Source organism: Somniosus microcephalus, unplaced genomic scaffold, assembly GCF_052327205.1.
Source record: "Somniosus microcephalus isolate GS21.2 unplaced genomic scaffold, FLI_Smic_1.0 scaffold148, whole genome shotgun sequence".
NCBI classification, from domain to species: Eukaryota; Metazoa; Chordata; class Chondrichthyes; order Squaliformes; family Somniosidae; genus Somniosus; species Somniosus microcephalus.
In genome coordinates, this window is record NW_028225335.1 from 605817 (window position 1) to 617396 (window position 11580).

At 50.0% G+C, this 11580-nt stretch overlaps 1 long non-coding RNA gene across 2 annotated transcripts; it reads left to right on the plus strand.

Annotated features, from left to right (window-relative positions):
• Positions 1-238: 238 nt before the first annotated feature.
• On the plus strand, positions 239-11030 carry LOC147082194 (uncharacterized). Of its 2 annotated transcripts, none has more exons than XR_015076250.1 (3): positions 239-660; positions 1559-1717; positions 10929-11030. It is a non-coding gene; the product is annotated as an uncharacterized LOC147082194 (long non-coding RNA). The 2 variants fall into 2 exon arrangements; XR_015076249.1 differs by lacking the exon at positions 239-660 and adding an exon at positions 668-974 and having other exon boundaries at positions 10929-11029.
• The last annotated feature ends 550 nt before the right edge of the window (positions 11031-11580 follow it).

Here is an 11580-nt window from a genome sequence, read left to right on the forward strand (position 1 = left end):
CAGCGGCCCCACTGACGTCATCGTCTCATAAACATGTGACGCGTGTCCTCGGCCTGATTGACGGGTGCTTCCGACCAATAGGGAGCGAGCCCGCGGCGGGTCCTCCAACCAATCGGGGAGCCCGAGGGCGGGACTAGCGGCACCCAGTGGGCGGGGCTGGAGGAGCGAACCGGCGGCGGATCCTCCAACCAATCGGGGAGCCCGAGGGGCGGGACTAGCGCCGGCTGATTGTCTGATCCGCAGGGCAGCGAGTTTCTCCAGTCCCGTGTTCAGGGCCCGGGGAGGCTGTGGGCTTTTATTCCCCGCATTGGACACAAGGCTCTTTGCCTCAGGCATATGGTGACGTCGCACTGAAGCTTTCCTCCCTCCTTTACAAAGATGGCTGCCGTTAACCTGGGCCTGTATATGTTCCGATGTAGTTCTCCTAGCACTGGGAGCGACATTGATGCGTTCGTGCGACACAGCTCTACCGCGCAGGCGCAGTGCCGCTCCCTTTCCTCCCGCGCAGGCGCAGTAACGCTCCCCTGCCCTCCGGCGCAGGCGCATTGCCGCTCCCTTTCTCCCTCTCCCGCGCAGGTGCAGTGCCGCTCCCCTGCCCTCCGGCGCAGGCGCAGTGCCTCTCCCCTGCTGTGTGCTGGGCCAGGCGGCGCGGGTTGATCGGTGAGTGAGGGTCAGACACAGGCTGGTTGCCCGGGTTACAGGGCCCGCTCTGTGATTGAGGGAACTCGGTCCGACAGCGGCTGCTCAGCCCCGAGTTTAGATCACAGCGAGGGAGGGAGGGTCACAGCGCTGGTTCTAGGCTGGCGCTCTGTGACTGAGGGAACTCCGCTCCATTCAGCACCCGGCCCGACAGCGGCTGCTCAGCCCCGAGTTTCACAGGGTCACCACTCCGGGCAGTAACTACGCACAGAAAATGGCGCATTTCCGCCCAGAGCAGTGAGAATGGGGGAGTCTCAGGAGGCCGGAAATTTACTGTGAGTAAAATCTCCAAACTAAACACACAGCCCCGCAACTGGGGATCTGAGGAAAATCTCCAAACTAAACACACAGCCCCGCAACTGGGGATCTGAGGAAAATCTCCAAACTAAACACACAGCCCCGCAACTGGGGATCTGAGGAAAATCCCCAAACTAAACACACAGCCCCGCAACTGGGGATCTGAGGAAAATCCCCCAAACTAAACACACAGCCCTGCAACTGGGGATCTGAGGAAAATCTCCAAACTAAACACACAGCCCCGCAACTGGGGATCTGAGGAAAATCTCCAAACTAAACACACAGCCCCGCAACTGGGGATCTGAGGAAAATCTCCAAACTAAACACACAGCCCCGCAACTGGGGATCTGAGGAAAATCCCCAAATTAAACACACAGCCCGCAACTGGGGATCTGAGGGAAAATCCCCAAACTAAACACACAGCCCCGCAACTGGGGATCTGAGCAAAGGCACAAAATCAAACAAATACTCCGCCTTCACAATGGATTATTAGTAAGCAGATTAAATGTCTACATTACATTATTTCACGCTTTCAATGTTGTTATTTTCTGCTTTGCCACAGTTAGATCTCCCGGTGAATGATGGTGTGATTGACGAAGGTGCTCAGCTCAAAGTAAACGGGGATTGTCGACTGAGGAACAACAGCCGCTTAACCAGCACAGGATTGTGAGCACCAACCCTTCCGATTCAAAGAGCTTCCAGAGACCGACTGGGGAGCAAGGTAAGAGAAAGTCCCATTGACTCAGATACACACTGGTCTTGGAGATGGACTGGGGAGAAAGGTCAGAGAGAGTCTCATTGACCCAGATACACACTGGTCCTGGAGATGGACTGGGAAGAAAGGTCAGAGAGAGTCCCATTGACTCAGATACGCACTGGCCCTGGAGATGGACTGGGGAGAAAGGTCAGAGAGAGTCTCATTGACTCAGATACACACTGGTCCTGGAGATGGACTGGGGAGAAAGGTCAGAGAGAGTCCTATTAAGAACATAAGAAGCAGGAGTAGGCCATATGGCCCCTCGGGCCTGCTCCGCCATTCAATAGGATCATGGCTGATCCGAACCTAGACTCACGTCCACTTCCCTGCCCTCTCCCCGTAACCTCTAATTCCCTTATCTGCTAGGAAAATGTCTATCTCCGTTTGAAATTTATTTAATGTCGCAGCTTCCACAGCTCTCTGAGGTAGCAAATTCCATAGATTTACTACCCTCTCAGTGAAGAAGTTTCTCCTCATCTCAGTTTTGAAAGGGCAGCCCCTTATTCTAAGATTATGCCCCCTAGTTCTAGTCTCACCCATCAGTGGAAACATCCTCACTGCATCCACGCGATCAAGCCCCCTCACAATCTTATATGTTTCGATAAGATCGCCTCTCATTCTTCTGAACTCCAATGAGTAGAGTCCCAATCTACTCAACCTTTCCTCATAAGTCAACCCCCTCATCTCCGGAATCAACCGAGTGAACCTTCTCTGAACCGCCTCAAGAGCAAGTATATCTTTTCTTAAATATGGAAACCAAAACTGCACGCAGTATTCCAGGTGTGGCCTCACCAATACCCTGTATAACTGCAGCAAGACTTCCCTGTTTTTATACTCCATCCCCCTTGCAATAAAAGCCAAGATTCCATTGGCCTTCCTGATCACCTGCTGCACCTGCATACTAACTTTTTGTGTTTCATGCACCAGGACCCCCAGATCCCTTTGTACTGTAGTACTTTGCAGTTTCTCTCCATTTAGATAATAACTTGCTCTTTGATTTTTTCTGCCAAAGTGCATAACCTCACACTTTCCAACATTATATTGCATCTGCCAAATCTCTGCCCACTCACTTAGCCTGTCTATGTCCTTTTGCAGGTTTTTTATGTCCGCCTCACTCACTGCTTTCCCCCCCATCTTTGTATAGTCGGCAAACTTGGATATGTTGCACTCGGTCCCTTCCTCCAAATCGTTAATATAGATTGTAAAGAGTTGGGGTCCCAGCACTGACCCCTGCAGAACACCACTAGTTACTGATTGCCAGCCCGAGAACGAACCATTTATCCCAACTCTTTGTTTTCTGTTAGATAGCCAATCTTCCACCCATGCCAATATATTACCCCCAATCCTGTGATTTTTTATCTTGATCAGTAATCTTTTGTGTGGAACCTTGTCAAATGCCTTTTGGAAGTCCAAATACACTACATCCACTGGTTCCCCTTTATCCACCCTGTATGTTACATCCTCAAAGAATTTGAGCAAATTTGTCAAACATGACTTCCCCTTCGTAAAACCATGCTGACTCTGTCCTATTAAATTATGTTTATCCAAATGCTCTGTTACTGTTTCCTTAATAATGGACTCCAACATTTTGCCAACCACAGATGTTAGGCTAACTGGTCTATAGTTTCCAGCTTTTTGTCTACTTCCCTCCTTAAATAAGGGTGTTACATTAGCAGTTTTCCAATCTGCCGGGACCTTTCCTGAGTCCAGGGAGTTCTGGAAAATGATCACCAATGCATCCACAATCCCTACCGCCACTTCTCTCAAGACCCTAGGATGTAGGCCATCAGGTCCGGGGGATTTATCCGCCTTAAGTCCCATTATTTTACTGAGTACCATCTCCTTAGTGATTTTAATCGTCTTTAGCTCCTCCCCCCCCATTGCCCCCTGTTTGTCCAGCGTTGGGATATTTTTAGTGTCCTCTACTGTAAAGACTGATACAAAATATTTGTTTAGCGTCTTTGCCATCTCCATGTTCCCCACCAGTAGTTTCCCGGTCCCATCCTCTAAGGGACCAACGTTCACTTTAGCCACCCTTTTTCTTTTTATATAGCTGTAGAAACTCTTGCTATCTGTTTTTATATTTTTTGCTAGTTTACTTTCATAATCTATCTTCCCTTTCTTAATTAACCTTTTAGTTATTGTTTGCTGGCTTTTAAATGCTTCCCAATCTTCTATCCTCCCACTAGATTTGGCTACTTTATATGCCCTTGTTTTCAGTCGGATACTATCCTTTATTACTTTACTAAGCCACGGATGGCTGTCTTTTCTTTTACTCCCCTTTTTCCTCAGTGGAATATATTTATCTTGAAAGATGTGAAATGTCTCCTTGAATGTAGACCACTGCTCTTGTACCGTCTTACACTTTAATCTGTTTTCCCAGTCCACTTTAGTCAATTCTACTCTCATACCTTCATAGTCTTCTTTATTTAAGCTTAGCACGCTGGTTTGAGTTCCATCTCTCTCACCCTCAAACTGAATTTGGAATTCAACCATATTATGGTCACTCAGTCCAAGGGGATCCTTTACTAGGACATTTTTTATTAATCCTGTCTCATTACACAGGACCAGATCTAAGATTGCCTGCCCCCTGGTTGGTTCAGTTACATACTGCTCAAGGAACCCGTCCCTAATACACTCTATGAACTCTTCCTCAATGCTGCCATGCCCAATTTGATTAGTCCAGTCAATATGAAAGTTAAAATCCCCCATGATTATAGCTGTTCCCTTATTACAAGCCCCAACTATTTCCTGATTTATACTCCGACCAACAGAGTTGCAACTGTTAGGAGGCCTATAGACTACGCCCACTAGTGACTTTTTCCCCTTATTATTCCTTATCTCCACCCAAACTGTTTCACTATCCTGATCCTTTGACCCAATATAATTTCTGACTATTGCAGTGATTCCATCCTTGATTAACATAGCAACCCCACCTCCCTTTCCTTCCTGTCTGTCCTTCCTAATTGTCAAATACCCTTGTATGTTTAGTTCCCAGTCATGATTATCTTGCAGCCATGTTTCCGTAATGGCCACCAGATCATACCCATGTGTAGTTATTTGCACCGTCAACTCGTCAATTTTGTTACGAATGCTGAGTGCATTCAGATAAAGAACTTTCAAATATGTTTTCTGACAATTTATTCCTGCTTTTACCCCTTTTACTACTTTACCTTTATCATTATTCATTCTGTCCCTTCCTGACACGCTCTGGTTTTTAATTCCCCCACTGCTACCTTGCTCTATTGCCTTCTCCACTGTCATTTTTATTTTTCGCTCTCTTAAAACCTCCCCCCCACCAATTAGTTTAAAGCCCTCTCTACAGCCCTAGTTATTCGATTCGCCAGGATTCTAGTCCCAGCACTGGCCAAGTGAAGTCCGTCCCAACGGAACAGCTCTCTCCTGTCCCAGTACTGATGCCAGTGTCCCAGGAAGCAAAACCCATTTCTCCCACACCAGTCTTTGAGCCACGCATTTAACTCTCTAATTTTATTTACCCTAGCCAAATTTGCACGTGGCTCAGGTAGTAATCCAGAGATTATTACCCTTGTGGTTCTGCTTTTTAATTTGGCCCCTAGCTGCTCAAACTCCCTCAGCAGAACCTCCTTCCTTGTCCTATCTATGTCGTTGGTACCAACATGGACCACGGCAACTGGATCCTCCCCCTCCCACTCCAAGTTTCTCTCTAGCCCAGAGGTGATGTCCTTAACCCTGGCACCGGGCAGGCAACACAGCCTTCGGGACTCTCGCTCTCGGCTGCAAAGAACTCTATCTATCCCCCTAACAATACTATCCCCTACCACTACAACATTTCTTTTAAATCCCCCCACTTGAATGGCCCCCCGCTCCACGGTGCTGTGGCCAGGTTGCTCATCCTCCCCGCAGTCCCTGTTCCCATCCTCACAGGGAGTAAGAGCCTCAAACCTGTTGGACAAGAGCAAGGGCTGCGGCTCCTCCAACACTACCTCCTGGATCCCCATACCTGCCTCACTTCTAGTCCCTGGCCACGGACTACATCTGAATTAATTAATCTAATTGGTGTGACTACCTCCTGATACAGAGTCCAGGTAACTCTCCCCCTCCCTGATGTGTCTCAGTGTTTGAAGCTCGGACTCCAGCTCTTCAACACGGAGCCGGAATTCCTCGAGCAGCCAACACTTACTGCAAATGTGATCACCGTGAGCATCAATGGTGTCCACCAGCTCCCACATATTGCAGCAGCAACACATCACCTGATCTCCCATTCTATGTAATTAATTACATTTATTAATATTATTTTTAAATACCCTCTGCTCTGATTCTAGATGATGAATATCGCACCTTAGAAACTATAAACCAGAGTTTAAGCTTAAAAAAAAAGAGAAATACTTACCAACCAATCACTTACCCGCTTTCTGGTGACGTCACACTTGGATTAATTTTTACCTCTCTCCTTCCCTCCGAGTTCCCAGACTGGAGCTTGGTATGCCTTACCTGGTCTCTGGGGCCTTTTATAGCCCCGCTCTGCCGCTCGAGTTTCCCGCCGACGCTGTGAGGCCTTACCTGGTCTCTGGGGCCTTTTATAGCCCGCTCTGCCGCTCGAGTTCCCCGCCGACGCTCTGAGGCCTTACCTGGTCTCTGGGGCCTTTTATAGCCCCGCTCTGCCGCTCGAGTTCCCCGCCGACGCTCTGAGGCCTTACCTGGTCTCTGGGGCCTTTTATAGCCCCGCTCTGCCGCTCGAGTTCCCCGCCGACGCTCTGAGGCCTTACCTGGTCTCTGGGGCCTTTTATAGCCCCGCTCTGCCGCTCGAGTTTCCCGCCGACGCTGTGAGGCCTTACCTGGTCTCTGGGGCCTTTTATAGCCCGCTCTGCCGCTCGAGTTCCCCGCCGACGCTCTGAGGCCTTACCTGGTCTCTGGGGCCTTTTATAGCCCCGCTCTGCCGCTCGAGTTCCCCGCCGACGCTCTGAGGCCTTACCTGGTCTCTGGGGCCTTTTATAGCCCCGCTCTGCCGCTCGAGTTCCCCGCCGACGCTCTGAGGCCTTACCTGGTCTCTGGGGCCTTTTATAGCCCCGCTCTGCCGCTCGAGTTTCCCGCCGACGCTCTGAGGCCTTACCTGGTCTCTGGGGCCTTTTATAGCCCCGCTCTGCCGCTCGAGTTTCCCGCCGACGCTCTGAGGCCTTACCTGGTCTCTGGGGCCTTGTATAGCCCCGCTCTGCCACTCGAGATTCCCGCCAACGCTCTGATATACACTGGTCCTGGAGATGGACTGGGGAGAAAGGTCAGAGAAAGTCCCATTGACTCAGATACACACTGGTCCTGGAGATGGACTGGGGAGAAAAGTCAGAGAGAGTCCCATTGACTCAGATACACATTGGTCCTGGAGATGGACTGGGGAGAAAGGTCAGAGAGTCCCAGTGACTCAGATACACACTGGTCCTGGAGATGGACTGGGGAGAAAGGTCAGAGAGAGTCCCATTGACTCAGATACACACTGGTCCTGGAGATGGACTGGGGAGAAAGGTCAGAGGGAGTCCCATTGACTCAGATACACACTGGTCCTGGAGATGGACTGGGGAGAAAGGTCAGAGAGAGTCCCATTGACTCAGATACACACTGGTCCTGGAGATGGACTGGGGAGAAAGGTCAGAGAGAGTCCCATTGACTCAGATACACACTGGTCCTGGGGATAGACTGGGGAGAAAGGTCAGAGAGAGTCCCATTGACTCAGATACACACTGGTCCTGGAGATGGACTGGGGAGAAAGGTCAGAGAGAGTCTCATTGACTCAGATACACACTGGTCCTGGAGATAGACTGGTGAGAAAGGTCAGAGAGAGTCCCGTTGACTCAGATACACACTGGTCCTGGAGATGGACTGGGGAGAAAGGTCAGAGAGAGTCCCGTTGACTCAGATACACACTGGTCCTGGAGATGGACTGGGGAGAAAGGTCAGAGAGTCCCATTGACTCAGATACACACTGGTCCTGGAGATGGACTGGGGAGAAAGGTCAGAGAGAGTCCCATTGCCTCAGATATACACTGGTCCTGGAGATGGACTGGGGAGAAAGGTCAGAGAGTCCCATTGACTCAGATACACACTGATCCTGGAGATGGACTGGGGAGAAAGGTCAGAGAGACTCCCATTGACTCAGATACACACTGGTCCTGGAGATGGACTGGGGAGAAAGGTCAGAGAGTCCCATTGACTCAGATACACACTGATCCTGGAGATGGACTGGGGAGAAAGGTCAGAGAGACTCCCATTGACTCAGATACACACTGGTCCTGGAGATGGACTGGGGAGAAAGGTCAGAGAGTCCCATTGACTCAGATACACACTGGTCCTGGAGATGGACTGGGGAGAAAGGTCAGAGAGTCCCATTGACTCAGATACACACTGGTCCTAGAGATGGACTGGGGAGAAAGGCCAGAGAGAGTCCCATTGACTCAGATACACACTGGTCCTGGAGATGGACCGGGGAGAAAGGTCAGAGAGAGTCCCATTGACTCAGATACACACTGGTCCTGGAGATGGACTGGGGAGAAAGGTCAGAGAGAGTCCCATTGACTCAGATACACACTGGTCCTGGAGATGGACTGGGGAGAAAGGTCAGAGAGAGTCCCATTGACTCAGATACACACTGGTCCCAGAGATGGACTGGGGAGAAAGGTCAGAGAGAGTCCCATTGACTCAGATATACACTGGTCCTGGAGATGGACTGGGGAGAAAGGTCAGAGAGAGTCCCATTGATTCAGATACACACTGGTCCTGGAGATGGACTGGGGAGAAAGGTCCGAGAGTCCCGTTGACTCAGATACACACTGGTCCTGGAGATGGACTGGGGAGAAAGGTCAGAGAGAGTGCCATTGACTCAGATACACACTGGTCCTGGAGATGGACTGGGGAGAAATGCCAGAGAGAGTCCCATTGACTCAGGTACACACTGGTCCTGGAGATGGACTGGGGAGAAAGGTCAGAGAGAGTCCCATTGACTCAGATACACACTGGTCCTGGAGGTGGACTGGGGAGAAAGGTCAGAGAGAGTCCCATTGACTCAGATACACACTGGTCCTGGAGATGGACTGGGGAGAAAGGTCAGAGAGAGTCCCATTGACTCAGATACACACTGGTCCTGGAGATGGACTGGGGAGAAAGGTCAGAGAGTCCCATTGACTCAGATACACACTGGTCCTAGAGATGGACTGGGGAGAAAGGTCAGAGAGAGTCCCATTGACTCAGATACTCACTGGTCCTGGAGATGGACTGGGGAGAAAGGTCAGAGAATTCCATTGACTCAGATACACACTGGTCCTGGAGATGGACTGGGGAGAAAGGTCAGAGAGAGTCCCATTGACTCAGATACACACTGGTCCTGGAGATGGACTGGGGAGAAAGGTCAGAGAGAGTCCCAGTGACTCAGATACACACTGGTCCTGGAGATGGACTGGGGAGAAAGGTCAGAGAATTCCATTGACTCAGATACACACTGGTCCTGGAGATGGACTGGGGAGAAAGGTCAGAGAGAGTCCCATTGACTCAGATACTCACTGGTCCTGGAGATGGACTGGGGAGAAAGGTCAGAGAATTCCATTGACTCAGATACACACTGGTCCTGGAGATGGACTGGGGAGAAAGGTCAGAGAGAGTCCCATTGACTCAGATACACACTGGTCCTGGAGATGGACTGGGGAGAAAGGTCAGAGAGAGTCCCAGTGACTCAGATACACACTGGTCCTGGAGATGGACTGGGGAGAAAGGTCAGAGAGAGTCCCATTGACTCAGATACACACTGGTCCTGGAGATGGACTGGGGAGAAAGGTCAGAGAGAGTCCCATTGACTCGGATACACACTGGTCCTGGAGATGGACTGGGGAGAAAGGTCAGAGAGAGTCCCATTGACTCAGATACGCACTGGTCCTGGAAATGGACCGGGGAGAAAGGTCAGAGAGAGTCCCATTGACTCCGATACACACTGGTCCTGGAGATGGACCGGGGAGAAATGTCAGAGAGAGTCCCATTGACTCCGATACACACTGGTCCTGGAGATGGACTGGGGAGAAAGGTCAGAGAGAGTCCCATTGACTCAGATACACACTGGTCCTGGAGGTGGACTGGGGAGAAAGGTCAGAGAGAGTCCCATTGACTCAGATACACACTGGTCCTGGAGATGGACTGGGGAGAAAGGTCAGAGAGTCCCATTGACTCAGATACACACTGGTCCTGGAGATGGACTGGGGAGAAAGGTCAGAGATTTCCATTGACTCAGATACACACTGGTCCTGGAGATGGACTGGGGAGAAAGGTCAGAGAGTCCCATTGACTCAGATACACACTGGTCCTGGAGATGGACTGGGGAGAAAGGTCAGAGATTTCCATTGACTCAGATACACACTGATCCTGGAGATGGACTGGGGAGAAAGGTCAGAGAGAGTCCCATTGACTCAGATGATGTCCCCATACTATTACTGCAGATTTGTTTTTCCCAATCTATACATAGCTTCAAATCCCCCATGATTAATATATTACCCTTGCTGCATGCACCTCTAGTTCCCTGAATTATACGCCGCCCTACATTACAACTACAGTTGGGGGCCTTTTAACATCTCCAACCAATGTTTTCTGCCCCTTGCTGTTTCTTGGCTCCACCCAAACTGATTTTTTAACTTTATTTTTGGAGCTGAGGTAATTTCTCCCTCCTGTCTTTATCCCATCCTTTAACGATAAACATAAACATAGAGATAGGAACAGGAGTAGGCCATTCGGCCCTTCGAGCCTGCTCCGCCATTCAATGAGATCATGGCTGATCTTCGTCTGAGATCTTAGCTGATCTTACCAGTTCAGTACCCCGTCCCCCGCCTTTTCTCCGTAACCCTTAATCCCCTTAGCCTTCAGAAATATATCCAATTCTCTCTTGAAAATATTTATTGAATTAGCCTTCACAGCCCTCTGTGGCAGGGAATTCCACAGGCTCACCACTCTTTGAGTGAAGAAATTCTTCCTCATCTCTGTTTTAAATGATTTGCCTGCTATTTTTAGACTGTGGCCCCTGGTTCTGTGCTCCCCTGCCATTGGAAACATTCTCTCTGAATTCAGCCTGTCCAGGCCTGCCATAATTTTATATGTTTCGATGAGATCCCCTCTCAATCTTCTAAACTCCAGTGAGTACAAGCCCAAACTATTCAATCTCTCCTCGTAGGTCATTCCCGCCATTCCAGGTATCAGCCTGGTGAATCGCCGCTGCACTCTTTCCATGGCAAGAACATCCTTCCGCAGATGGGGCGACCAAAACTGTACACAATACTCCAGATGCGGTCTCACCAGCACCTTGTACAGCTGTAGTAAGGTATCCCTATTCCTATACTCGAACCCCCTTGATATGAAGGCCAACATACCATTTGCCTTCTTAATCGCCTGTTGCACCTGCATGCTCTCCTTCAGTGACTGGTGCACAAGAACACCCAGGTCCCTCTGCACTTCCCCATCTCCCAATCTATTGCCATTTAGATAATAATCTACCCTCCTGTTTTTACCCCCAAAGTGGATAACCTCGCATTTATCCACATTATAGTGCATCTGCCACGTATCCGCCCATTCCCCCAACCTGTCCAAATCGCACTGTAGCCTCCTGACATCCTCATCAGAGCCCACCCCTCCTCCTAGTTTAGTGTCGTCAGCGAATTTGGAAATATTGCATCCAATTCCCTGATCCAGATCATTTATATATATTGTGAACAGCTGGGGTCCCAGGACAGATCCTTGCGGCACCCCGCTGGTCACTGCCTGCCACTCCGAAAACGAGCCGTTTATTCCAACTCTCTGTTTTCTATCCGCCAGCCAGTTCTCTATCC